This window comes from Hordeum vulgare, chromosome 1H, assembly GCF_904849725.1.
Source record: "Hordeum vulgare subsp. vulgare chromosome 1H, MorexV3_pseudomolecules_assembly, whole genome shotgun sequence".
Lineage (NCBI taxonomy): Eukaryota > Viridiplantae > Streptophyta > Magnoliopsida > Poales > Poaceae > Hordeum > Hordeum vulgare.
In genome coordinates this window covers 264,233,836-264,245,250 of record NC_058518.1, presented here as the reverse complement: position 1 = coordinate 264,245,250, position 11,415 = coordinate 264,233,836, and the positions used below count along the sequence as shown (strand labels likewise).

General features: G+C 46.5%; 1 pseudogene; it reads left to right on the top strand.

Annotated features, from left to right (window-relative positions):
• The first annotated feature begins 506 nt into the window (after positions 1-506).
• LOC123398433 lies at positions 507-3,897 on the top strand (annotated as a pseudogene).
• The last annotated feature ends 7,518 nt before the right edge of the window (positions 3,898-11,415 follow it).

Below are 11,415 nucleotides of genomic sequence, written 5' to 3'. Positions count from 1 at the left end.
GTTGGCGAGTTTGCGCAAGGTAAACGAGAAGTGTAGGCTTTGCCTTGAATTCACTGATGTCAATAGGGCTTGCCTGAAGGATCCTTTCGCCATGCCGTGCATCGATCAGATAGCGGACTCGACACCTGGCTGCAACTTGTTGTCTTTCCTTGACACCTACTCTCTAGTTACCACCAGATTTTCATGTCCAAGGAGGATGAAGAGAAGACCGCATTCATTACCCCATGTGGCACATTTTGCTTCAAGCGTAAGCCTTTTGGGCTAAAGAGTGTTGGTTCAACATTTGAACGGCTCGTTCATATAGGTTTTGGGCTGCAGCTACGCAGAAACATGGAGGAATACATGGTCGACATTGTAGTCAAGACCAAGGACAAGGCCAGGCTAATTCAAGACCTAGAAGAAACCTTTGCAAACTTTCGCAGGACCAACTTGAACTCAACCCTGAGAAGTGTGTCTTTGGAGTCCCATCTGGCAAGCTCCTTAGGTTTTTTATGTCACAGCACAGGATGGAAGTCAACCCTGCCAAGACCGAGACGACCGAGCAGTTGGAGGCACGAAAGCGTGTCAAGGACATACGCCGCTTGGGCTGTATTGCTGCCCTTAGCAGGTTCATTTCCAAATCCGCATAGCACGCCCTACCATTTTCAAAATCCTAAAAAAGGCAGGTCCCCTGACCTGGACTATTGAAACGGAGGCAGCGCTGCAAGATTTGAAGAAATACATCTCTACTCCTATATTATTCACACCTAAACCAGGGGAATCATTGTTGCTATATTTGGCAACAATGAATCAAGTGGTTAGACCTGCGCTAGTGGAAGAGAGGGAAGCTTAGGAGGGCGAGATGGCAACCCCTGAGCCGGTAGCCAGCGAGCCTGGGCCAGCCCTAGCAAGCCAAGGGGCCGACAGCACAAGTACGGTGCAAGAGGCAGGACAAGAGAGTGTGCAAATAAGAAAATGGTGCAACGGTCGGTGTACTTTGTCAGCTCTCTTCTACATGTAGCTAGGTCAAGGTACTCTAGGGTGCAGAAACTACTTTTCGGCCTTCTCATGGTCTCTCGGAAGCCATGCCATTACTTCCAAGGACCCCACATCACTTTCATCACTCACTTCCCATTGCAACGCATCCTAAGGAATCCAGAAGCAACCGACAGGATTGTCAAGTGGGCGTTCAAGCTGTCTAGCTTTGCCCTACGCTTTGAAAGTACATCAATTATACAGAGCAGAGCCCTGGCAGAGTTTATCGCGAAGTTGATACCAACGCAAGCCAAAGAAATCCCATAAGCGATTCTCCCCGGCAAGGACGCACCCCAAGATTGGGTCATGTACTTTGACGGGGCTCTTTCGCCGCAAGGCGCCTGTACTGGAGTGTTGCTTGCCACGCTTACTGGAGAGCACCTCAAGTATGTGATCCACATGCATTTTCCCAAGGAGGTGTCTATGAACAACATGGTGGAGTATGTGGGGCTCCTCACCGGCCTGCAGATAGCAGTCGAACTTGGCATCGGGAAATTGATAGTACGAGGAGACTCACAGCTGGTTGTATGACAAGTAAACAAAGATAACCACATCCCTTTGATGGAAGCCTACGTCAATGAAGTGAGCAAGTTGGAGGAGAATTTTGACGGTCTACACATGGAGCACATCCCGGTGCAAAGAACGATATTGTTGATGACATGTCAAAACAAGCTGCTCAAAAGCCGCATGTGGAACTAGCCACTTTCGTACTTCGACTCACTCAGCCACCCGTCATACCATCAGATCGGCGAGCCAATAAGAGGAGGTCAACTCCGATGACTATTTCCCAGCAGAGCCATCAATGGCAGCCAAGAAGGTTGTCGGGGGTGACAAAATGCATGCACGTGAGCAGCAAGCTCTAGCTAACCCAATGGTCCTTGTCGTCGAAGCCATATCTCCCAGTGCGGAAGAGATGCCTTTGTACCTTGTCGTCGAGCCACGAGCTCCGACATGGGCACAACAGATCGTCCAATACCTCCATTTAGGAGACCTCCCCGAAGAGCAAGGGGAAGCTGAAAGAGTAGCCTAACAGTCGAGCAAGTATAAGTTTGTGGATAGCATTTTGTACAAAAGGATACCAAACAACGTGAAATTGAAGTCCATCCCCCAGGAGGAAGGACAACAACTATTGGTAGAAATAGATGAAGGGATGTGTGGCTCCAATATTGGATTTTGAGCCCTTGTCGGAAAGGCATTCATGTAAGGTTTCTATTGGCTGACAGCCCTTCAAGACACCCTGGAGGTGCTGACAACGTGTGAATCATACCAGTACCACGCCAAGCGGATACATCAACCATTACAAGCCCTTCTGACCATACCGCTCTCATGGCCATTATCAGTCTTGGGGCTCGACATTCTCGGGCCTTTCCCCCATGCTATCAGGGGCTTTGAGTTCTTGTTCATCACAGTCGACAAGTTCACGAAGTGGATTGGGATAGAGCCAGTGATAAAGGTAATGGTGCAAGCAGCGGTCAAGTTTCTCGGAGGGATAGTGTGTCTCTTCGGTGTACCCAACAGGATCATCACGGACAACGACACACAATTCACTAGCAACAACTTCACGCAGTACTAGCAAAATATCAACGTCAAGATGTGCTTTGTGTCAGTTGCTGACGGCAGGAGCAACAACCAAGTAGAAATGGCAAACACTAAAGTGTTGTGGGGCCTCTAGGCGAGAACTTTTGACAAGCTGCACAAGCACGGAAGGCGCTGGATTGATGAACTGCTGGTGGTTCTTTGCTAAATCAGGACGACACCAAATCGTGCCACTGGATAAACACCCTTCTCCCTAGCCTATGTGCAGAAGGAGTAATCCCCATGGAACTCACGTGCGAGTCACCGAGAGTGCATGCCTTTGACATGGACTACCAAGAGCAACTATGGCAAGATCATGCCATGCTCCTCAAAGGGGAGAAGAGGCCCCTGCGTGCAAGTCTTCTCGGAGGGAGTGACCGTATGGGCATTAGTTAACGCATTCAAGGACAACCACTTTTGCGGCAAGGAATACATCAAAAGAAAGCTATGTTGCAAAAAATTCATAGAAACTCGAGTCTTTTCCTTTGGAAAAGTTGACGCTTGTGTGAGAAAACCTGCACACGAAGGACCCTTGTCGGTATTGTTCGTGCTCTTCGTTATTTCAAGCCTGCTCAACACACTAAGTGGTCACAAACACGACTGCGAGGTGGCCTTGCTGGCTGTGGCGTCATCGACAGGCTGCTAAGGATCCATTCCTAAAAGCGCTTGGGCAAGGATGCATGCACTAGAAAGCGTTTTCAGCAAGCGTAGGGACTAAAAACACACAAGTGCAAGTTTGCGCGGAAGGGGAAATGGACATTGTCGGAATTTTGGGAATGGGGGTACCCAGACCTGCCTGCCTATGGCCTAGGGCTGGCCCGCTTCACCGGCCAGACACAATCCGGCACGACACCTCTCGGGGTAAGGCCCTCGCGAGGGCTTGAGCCTCACGAGGAGGAGCAGCACCAAGGCCCACAGGGGGCCTCCACAGGACCCCTCCAGAGCGGCGGAGATTCCAATGCAAGACGAGGACTCAGAAGTCATGGATGACACGTGGAAGGACATGCAAGCAGCAAGTTGTCAGGCGGTGCAGTTTCCCCTTTCGTGCAAAGGGGGCAAGAACATACGCGGGTTCCCAAGGCATCTTCAAAACGTTTCCGTTCTTGTGCAATAAGGCCACAACTGCCCGCCTGCAGGACAGACGTCATTGCTGAGCCCGTCCCCGTAGCATCGACAACCACTTTGCGGGCGAAGACCACATTTGGGCAGAGGGGCACGTTCCCCTGTTCCCCTTGAAAATTGGCCATTGTGGGATCCCTTCCCGCCATTGCGTTAAGGGATGCGGACCCTAGCCGTAGCTATATATAGAGGATAGGTTACCTCGTAGGGGGAGGGATCGATTCATCCGCTCACTTCCACCACTCATAGACCATCAAACCGCTGGGAGCCCGGAACACATCCGAGGGCCTCCGGAGGCTCCCAAAGCATTGTTCTTGTTCATCCACCCACCTTCACGAGAGGCAATCCACCAAAAGCAAGATTAGGGTATTCCGCATCGCAGCGGCCCGAACATGCGTAAACATTGTGTTCTTTGTCTTCCTCACCATTATGTGAGTCCTTCGCGACATCCATTGAGTAGTGATCTAGGTGAGACGAGGCCGCGAGAGATATTCGTACACGCCCCTGAGTTCGAATCTTAAGGGTTTTAAGGAGCCCGAAATCCGACATTTAGCGCGCCAGGTAGGGGGCATGTCAAGGTCTACTCCAAGCTCCGCCTTCCCCAAGCTTGGCGGCTCCGATGACTGACGCTCGCCGAGCCCGCGAGGAGCGCCATGCCACTCGCGTTGCTCAGACTGCACCCGTGGGCCTCGCCGGCGCGCCCCGGTCACCATCGCCTGTGGTGAACGCCGCCACGGCCCCCGACGTCCAAGAACAGCAAGGCTCTTCCCTGTCAGACACCGAGCAGCCCAAATTTGTCAGATAACCCACAAGTGTAGGGGATCGCAACAGTTTTCGAGGGTAGAGTATTCAACCCAAATTTGTTGGTTCGCCAAAGAGGAAGAAAAAGAATATTCTCAAGTATTAGCAGCTGAGTTTGTCAGATTCAACCACACCTGAAAGATTAGTGTCTGCAAGCAAAGTATCAGTAGCAAAGTAGTATGATAGCAACGGTGCTAGAAACAAATCTGTTGACGGCAGACTATTCCTAACGGTTGTATCAATGGCGCCAGTAAGTTGCACGTGGATGGGGAACTATTATTCCCCGCCAACGGTGACGAAAATGGATCTTGCAACGAGTAACAGCGATGTAGCAAGGAACAGCAGTAGCAGCAGCAGCAGAGTAACAGCAGTAGCAACAGTAGTAGCAAAGTGGCCCAACCGTTTTGTAGCAAGGGACAAGCCTAGACAAAGTAACATAGCAAGGACCAGTAGTAAAAGACTCGTAGGCAGTGGATCGGTGATGGATGAGTATTACGGATGTGATTCATCATGTAAAAGCTATAACACGGAGAGATATGTAACTAGCTCTCGTTCGTCAATCTAATGTAGGCATGTATTCCGTATGTAGTCATACGTGCTTAGGGAAAACAACATGCATGCCATCTATTTTCCATCCCTCCCGTGGCAGCGGGGTCCTAATGGAAACTACGGGATATTAAGGTTCTCCTTTTAATAAAGAACCGGACCAACGCATTAACACTTGGTGAATACATGAACTCCTCATACTATGATCATCTCCAGGAGTGGTTCCGGCTATTGTCACTCCGGGGTTGCCGGGTCATAACACATAGTAGGTGACTACAACTTGCAAGATAGGATCTAAAACACACATATAACGGTGACAACATAATAGGTTCAGATCTGAAATCAGGCACTCGGGCCCTAGTGACAAGCATTTAACATAGCCAAGTAGTAGCAACATCAATCTTAGAACATAGTGGATACTAGGGATCAATCCCCGTCAAAACTAACTCGATTACATGATAGATCTCATCCAAGTCATCACCGTCCAGCAAGCCTACGATGAGATTACTCACAAACGATGAAGAGCATCATGGAATTGTCGATGGAGGAAGGTTGCTGATGACGATGGCGACGATTTCCCCTCTCCAGAGCCCAAAACGGACTCCAGATCTGCCCTCCAGATGAGGAACAGGAGGTGGCGGCGCCTCCGTATCGTAAAACGCGATGAAACCTTCTCTCTGATTTTTTTCCGGGCGAGACGGAAGATATAGAGCTGAGTTTGGGACGGTGGTACCACATGGGCCCCACAAGCCCTCACGGCGCGGCCTAGGGGGGTGGTCGCGTCCTGGGGGCTTGTGGCCCACTAGCACGCCCCCTCAGGTGGATCTTTGCGCAGGTATTTTTCTTTTATTCCAGAAAAATTCTCTGTAAATTTTCAGGACATTCCGAGAACTTCCATTTCTGCACAAAAAACAACACCATGGCAGTTCTGCTGAAAACAGCGTCAATCCAGGTTAGTGCCATTCAAATCATGCAAATTAGAGTCCAAAACAAGGGCAAAAGAGTTCTGAAAAGTAGATACAACTGAGACGTATCAACTCCCCCAAGCTTAAAGCCTTGCTTGTCCTCAAGCAATTCAGTTGACAAACTGAAGGAGACAAAGGAAAAAACTTTCACGAACTCTGTTTGATCTTGTTGTTGCAACTTTGTCTAACTCATAACCAGAATTTCAGCAAGATCACAAGCAAACCACATAAGCAAATGACATCTAGGTCTCATGGTAAACTCATATCAATGGCATAATCAACTAGCGAGCAAATAATAATAAGTCTCAAACGTCAATACTTCAATCAAAACCACATGAAGCAGTACGAATAGATGCTTTCTCGCTAGCTCTTTCTGAGACCGCAAAACATAAATGCAGAGCACCTTCAAAGACCAAGGGCTGACTAAACATTGTAATTCAAGGCAATGAAGATCCAGTCATAGTCATACTCAACACAGTTGAAAGCAAAGCATAAAAATGACAGAGGTGCTCTCTAATTGGTGCTTTTGTAAGAGGAGGATGACTCAACAGGAACATAAATAGACATGCCCTTCGCAGAGGGAAGCATTGATTTGCAGAGGTGCCAGAGCTCAAGCTTTTAAAAAACAGAGATAATAATTATGGGTGGCATGCTTTCATTGTCAACGTAATAACTAAGACTTATCGACATCTTCCACGCTACACATGCTATAGGAGGTTCCCAAAGAGAAAAGTAAAGTTTTGACTCCCCCACCACCAATCAATCACACTCCACGGCTAGCCGAATCCTCGGGTACCGTCCATACCAACATCAATCCTGGGGGAGTTTTGTTTGCAATTATCTTTTCGATTTGAGCATGGCACTGGGAATTCCAATTATCGGCCCCTTTCTCATGAATGATAGTGAATAAACACATATCGAGGATAACACGCATAGCATGGAAGATACCATTAGCCCCCTTTCACCACATGAGCGGTTCGGGCATGCAAAACAAATTATTTCTTGAAGGTTTAGAGAGTGGCACATGAAAATTTACTTAGAACGGCAGGTAGATACCGCACATAGGTAGGTATGGTGGACTCAGATGGCACAACTTTGGGTTTATGGGAGGTGGATGCACAAGCAGTATTCCCGCTTAGTACAAGTGAAGGCTAGCAAAAGACTGGGAAGCGACCAACTAGAGAGCAACAACAGCCATCAAAATGCATTGAGATTAACTAGCATTGAGTGCAAGCATGAGTAGGATATAAATCACCATGAACATGAATATCATAGAGGCTATGTTGATTTTGTTTCAACTACATGCGTGAAACTTCGCCAAGTCAAGCCACTTGAAACACTTAAAGGAGGATACCATCCTATCATACTACATCATAGTCATCTCAACATTCATGTTGGCAACCAAGACAAACCATTATAAGCTCCTAGCTAAGTAAGCATGGCATAAGCAACTATGATCTCTAAGTTGTCATTGCAAACATGTTTCCCTCACAACAAAGCTGAATCAGGCATGATGAGCTAGTCATATTTACAAAAACAAAATAGATCGAGGTCATACTAGCTTTTTCCAGGCTTAGTCACTTCATCATATATTGTCCTTATTGCCTTTCACTTGCACGACCGGATGATGTGAACAATAATAAGCGTCCTCGTGCATTGGAATAAAGCTGCAATCTGCAGGCAAACATAAAGGAGAAGACAAAGTAATATGGCTCTTTGAAAGCTAAACAGGTATACATGCAAGAGCCACTAAACATTTTAACCAATATCTTCTACCTTGACACAAAGGAAAAGAAAACTATCTACACGGGGAAGCTCCCAACAAGCAAAAGAAGAAAAATAAAATCTTTTGGGGTTTTCTCAAACTACACAGACACACGAAAAGAAAACGAGAAAAAGAAAATAAACTAGCATGGATGATACAGTGGCAAAGTGTGAACACCGGCTAACAAAGTCAAAGCATAAGCAAGAATGTAAAGTTGGTGAGAACACGTACTCCCCCAAGCTTAGGCTTTTGGCCTAAGTTGGTCTACTCCTAAGGAGGGAAATAACTAGCTCCGGGGTACTCCGGAGTGGACTGAGCATGCCACTGTTGTCTGAGCTCCTCTGGCTCCCACTGATAAACTGGCGTCTCGTACTCGACTGGCGGCTCAGGCACGGGCACCTGTGGTTGGGCTAGGCCCCAATATGCGTAGATGTACAACGGCATAATAATGTACCTGCCTGCATGAAGATTGAACAAAGAAGGAGCAGGCAAAGTAATAGTCTCACGAGTACCCTGACTAAATACCAAGTTATAAATCATCCTTCTATTTATATCTCTATCCAGAAAGTCATGGCGAACCATGCTATCGTAATCTAGATATCTCTCGGGAACAAGAATCTCTTCTTCCTCCTCTAGTCTAATAGGTATCTCAATGTGTCTAGCAAGACGGGTAGCATAGATACCTCCATAGACAACGCCTTTAGAACGGTTCAGGTTCAGCCATTGAGCTACTATAGCGCCCAAGCTATAAGTTTTATTGTTATAAAGGGCTTCGCACAAGACCGCAAGATATGGGGAACTAAGTGACCGAGCCTTCCCACAGCCAATCAAACATTTTCCCACAAATAGTGAGAAGTACCGAAGTACGGGAAATGAATGCTAGCAGGTCTAGCGCAAGACACTCCTCTCTCCTCTCCTACAACAATTGTACCGATGAAAGCTTCCAAGTCCCGTGGACGAGGTTCATGAATATCCCCAACATAAGGTAATTTGCAAACATTGCAAAAATCCTGGAGTGACATGCGCTGGGGGATATCATAAAGTTTAAACTCAACCATAGGAGGATTCTTCCTTGGATAGAAGTTAAAGCTTTGTACGAAGATATTAGTGAGGAGGAGGTATTGCGGACACTTATCTTCAACGAAGGCGGTAAGGCCTGCGTTTTCCACCAAGTGATAAAAGTCCTCATAAATTCCAGCGGCGCGGAAGAACACATCGCTTGGCCATTCGCACGCTCGAACTTCTGTGACTCAAGGGACAAGATACTTGGGCTTCTTCTCACTCCCATCATCCTTGGGGTCACGGCTTGATGAGCCTCTTAAGAACCTCCTCATATTTTCCCTTTTCTATCTCTGAGAATTTCTGAAATTTTTAGAGATTCTAAGGCAAAGTGAATAAGGCTCAACAAAACTCGTAGCAACTACTCCCACAAGTGCCTAGAGGCCATATTACGCATCATAACTACTTGGGACCAGCTAAAATCAGCATGCAAATCTTAAGAACATGGTCACCAAGGAAGCAAAAATAGGCGGAGTATAAGGCACTAGAGCAAAAACTAATTGAACCAATGGAGGAATCACTTACCAAGGAGTAATTTCCCCAAAACAGTTTGGAGAATGGTGCTTTGAGCAAAGAGATCGAAAATCCCAGCAAGACGAGTAAGAACACGGGTTAGAGCTGCGAAACGATTTTTTTTCTAGAGGTAGGAGAACCAGATGAGAGAAAGAATGAGTGGAGGGGGTGCCTGTGGGCCCCACAAGCCTGGGTGGCGGGGCCAGGGGGTGCCCGCGCCCCTAGGGCTTGTGGCCCACTGCTGTGGGCCCCATACAAGCTCTTTGTCTCGGAATATTTCAAAAAATACAGAAAAAATCATACTTGATTTTAACGGCGTTCGGAGAACTTTTATTTTCGGGGTACTTTTCTACCGGATGCTAAAACAGAAAACAGGGAAAACTAAACTAAACCTATCATATTTCTTCTGAGAAACAAAAGTGAACGCTTGGAATATAGGTTTGTGACTCCTCGATTCATCCATCTCATGATCATCGAAAGAAAATCTGTCAGTGAGGTTCATCAGGCCTCTTTGACAAACCTTTTCGAATCGCAAAAGAGAATGGAGAATTTTTGAATAGTCACTAGGTCACCTCAATGGGGATGTGTATTTCCCCAACAAGCAAGTCATACTTTATCTTGACACGAGGAAGAGGGCATTCAAAGCTCCCAATAAGAATCGATGAAGTTTTTTTGATGGCATTGATGCAATGTACTCGATATTGTTTCTTTGGAAAGTGCACCGTATGCTCATTACCGTTGACATGGAAAGTGACATTGCCTTTGTTGCGATCTATAACAGCCCCTATGGTGTTTAAAAAGGGTCTTCCGAGGATGACAGCCATGGCATCGTCCTCAGGAATATCCAAGATAACAGTCTTTTAAGATAGTGACATTAGCAACCACAACAGGCACATCCTCGCAAATGGCGATAGGGAAAGCAGTTGATTTGTCGGCCGTTTGCAGAGAGATTTCAGTGGGTGTCAACTTATCCAGTTCAAGTCTACGATAAAGAGAGAGAGGCATAACACTAACACCAGCTCCAAGGTCGCATAACGCAGTTCTAACGTAGTTGCCTTTAATGGAGCAAGGTATAGTGGGCACACCGGGATCACCTAATTTCTTGGGAGTTCCACCCTTGAAGGTACAGTTAGCGAGCATGATGGAAATCTCAACCTCAGGTATCCTCCTCTTATTAGTCACAATATCTTTCATGTACTTAGCATACGGAGACATTTTGAGCATTTCCGTCAAACGCATTTGCAGAAAGACAGGTCTGATCATCTCAACGAATCGCTCAAAATCCTCATCATCCTTTTTCTTGGATGGTTTGGGAGGAAAGGGCATAGGTTTCTGAACCCATGGTTCCCTTTCTTTACCATGCTTCCTAGCAGTGAAGTCATTCTTATCATATCTTCTATTCTTAGCCTGTGGGTTATCAAGATCAACATGTTCAATCTCCACATCCTTATCATTGCTAGGTTGAGCATCAGCATGAACATCACTATTGATATTATCATTAGGCTCATATTCATCACCAGATTGTGTTTCAGCATCAGAGACAGAGGCATCGTTTGGACTCTCAGGTGTAGCAGCAATAGGGTTGCTAGCGTGCAGGTTCCTATCATCTTTCTTCTTCTTTCTAGGATGACTAGGTGCATCAGTGCTAACTCCTTTAGAATCTTGTCCAATTCTCTTCGGATGACCCTCAGGATACAAGGGTTCCTGGGTCATTCTACCTCCTCTAGTGACGACTATGACAGAATTGTCATTCAACTCATTGAGCAAGTCATTTTGAGCTTTAAGTACTTGTTCTACATGAGTAGTAACCATAAAGGCATGTTTACTCAAGAGCTTAAGATCGTTAACGTTTCTCTCCACACAAGCACTTAAATGACTAAGCATACGAGCATTCTTTTGCAATTGTCTGCTAACATAATCATTGAAACTCTGTTGTTTGACAACGAAGTTATCAAATTCATCCATGCATAAGCTAGCAGGTTTATCAAAAGGAATATCACTCTCATCAAACCTACGCAGAGATTTTACTTCTACTACGTGTATCGGGTTATCGAAACC